This window comes from Sorex fumeus, unplaced genomic scaffold (assembly GCF_029834395.1).
Source record: "Sorex fumeus unplaced genomic scaffold, SorFum_2.1 ptg000098l, whole genome shotgun sequence".
Lineage (NCBI taxonomy): Eukaryota > Metazoa > Chordata > Mammalia > Eulipotyphla > Soricidae > Sorex > Sorex fumeus.
The window spans coordinates 85,662,028-85,664,254 of record NW_026606155.1 but is presented as its reverse complement, the minus strand read 5'-3'; the positions used below and the strand labels follow the sequence as shown (position 1 = coordinate 85,664,254).

Here is a 2,227-nt window from a genome sequence, read left to right as displayed (position 1 = left end):
CATTCTTCAATCCCATGCCAGCTCCAGGTAATGCTCACCCACTTTCCTTCTCTATAGATTTGTGACAAGAACATTTCATATAAATAAAATCATAAAATATGTAATCTTTTCTGGCTTAAACCTCACCAGGTCTGGGCTGGAGAGATAGCACAGTGGGTAGGGCGTTTGCCTTGCACGCGGCCGACCCAGGTTCGATTCCCAGCATCCCATACGGTCCCCTGAGCACCGCCAAGAGTAAAGCCTGTGCATCGCCGGGTGTGACCCAAAAAGCAAAAACAAAAAACTTACCAGGTCTTTGAGGTTCTTCCCTTTATTCTTTTTGTTGTCTGTGACCAGATGTATCCTGAGGCCCAGGAGGGGCCCAGGGCCCGTGAGCCAGTGTTCTTTTGGCTGCCTTTTGCGCCAGTACCAGCCATGGTGTGACAGGCTCCAAATTTGATGCAGCGGCAGAGGTTCATCCTTATTGTATTGTGTTTAACAGCATTTTATTCCTCCCCCCTTCCTTTTTTGTATAGAATTAAAAGAACCCACTTACCTATGTTCCAAAGTGGTAATATTATTCAGCATTCCTTGCAGCAGTGTATTTTGTTTTGTTTTTTGAGCCATCCCTGGCTGTACTCAGGTGTTACTCCTGGCTCTGCACTCAGGAATCACTCCTGACATGCTCAGGAGACCTTATGGGATACTGGGAATTGAATGCGGGTCAGATGGAAGGCAAGTGCCTTACACACTCTACTATCTCTCCGGGCCCCTGTAGTAGTGTATTTTGATCAGATCCTGCCTCTGATAGAAAAATCTGGAATTTTTAGCACCAGGTAAAAGCTCAATTTTGTGGGTTCATGTATGAATAACAAATACAATTTGACTGTAGATGCTGTAGACATATACTAGAACATGATCATTTCTTGGCATGTGAGAAAGGATAGAGGGCTGGGGTGATGTGGCTCCGCAGAGCCGTTTTGCAAGCATGAGATTAGAAGATCTGCCCAGGTACCATCCACACCAGGAAGTCTGATCTCTGCTATGAGGCTATGAGTACCAGAGTCAACACCCAGGAGGGCAAGAAAGATTACAGGGGGTTTTTCCATGAGTGCTTGCTTGCATGTGGTCAATATAGGTGCTATTCCTGGCACTGCATGGTCCCTTCCGGAAAAAAAAACAAGGGAGCTTCTCCCCAACAGCTGGGAGAAGCCCCAAGAAAACAAAACAAGTGTGAGCAAGCACCAAGAACAAGTAGACACTGAAAGAGACATTGTATCAACATCAATGGCAGGGAAGAGGAAAAAGCATCCACCAGGAATTACACATAAATCTCTTCATTTTAGGTGCTCAACTAAATTTTAGAAGCCTATTATGTTGAAAAAGAATCAGCTGACTGGGGCCAGAGCAGACAGTGGGTAGGGCATTTGCCTTGCACATGGCCAACCGGGGTTTGATCCCCAGCACCTTGATCCCCAGAGCACTGCTAGGAGTAATTCCTAAAAGCACTGCTGGGTGTGACCCAAAAAGGGAAAAGAAAAAAGAATAAGCTTACCACAATTTTATTTATGAAAATCATAAACAGGACAAACTCAGAAGCTTCTGGTAGGTGCAAAGGACACAGATATGATACTAAGCCACTCAATTCTTTGCCCTAAACTAAAACTATTATGGACAGTGTATAGTAATTCTCAAAGCAGTATTTCTCAAATTTCAGAATACATTTTTATGAGCAGGGTTAGCATATGCTCTAGTTTTTGTTAAGATGGCAAATATATAAAATGATCAGAGCAAAGGTATAAATAAGCTTAAACAAAACCCTTTAAGATCCCGATACTGTAACTAGCTCTGTAGCCCACAGATCCATCGTCCTGCAAGCAGGTATTTCTAGCCTACTCTCATTGCTCCATTTCTGCTAAAGCCTGCAACATAACTAGCTACTATCAGATAAATGTTTTTACCTATAAGAGCACTGCAAGGTTGGAGCCTACAGAGGGAACTTGACATGAAAATATCTAGGTTAATAAACTACTGGGTGGAGCGATAGCACAGCGGTAGGGCATTTGCTTTGTGCACAGCCGGCCAGGCTGGGTTTGATTCCTCCACCCCTCCCGGGAGAGCCGACAAGCTACCACGGAGAGAGTATCTCACCCGCAGGGCAAAGCCTGCAAGCTACACATATTTGATAGGCCAAACACAGCAACAACAAGTCTCACAATGGAGACGTTACTGGGCCCCCTGGAGCAAA

At 44.7% G+C, this 2,227-nt stretch overlaps 1 non-coding gene across 1 annotated transcript; it reads right to left on the bottom strand.

Annotated features, from left to right (window-relative positions):
- Window positions 1–320: 320 nt before the first annotated feature.
- On the bottom strand, window positions 321–449 carry LOC130042220 (small nucleolar RNA SNORA5). Its single transcript, XR_008795170.1, has one exon. It is a non-coding gene; the product is annotated as a small nucleolar RNA SNORA5 (small nucleolar RNA).
- Between the last annotated feature and the right edge of the window lie 1,778 nt (window positions 450–2,227).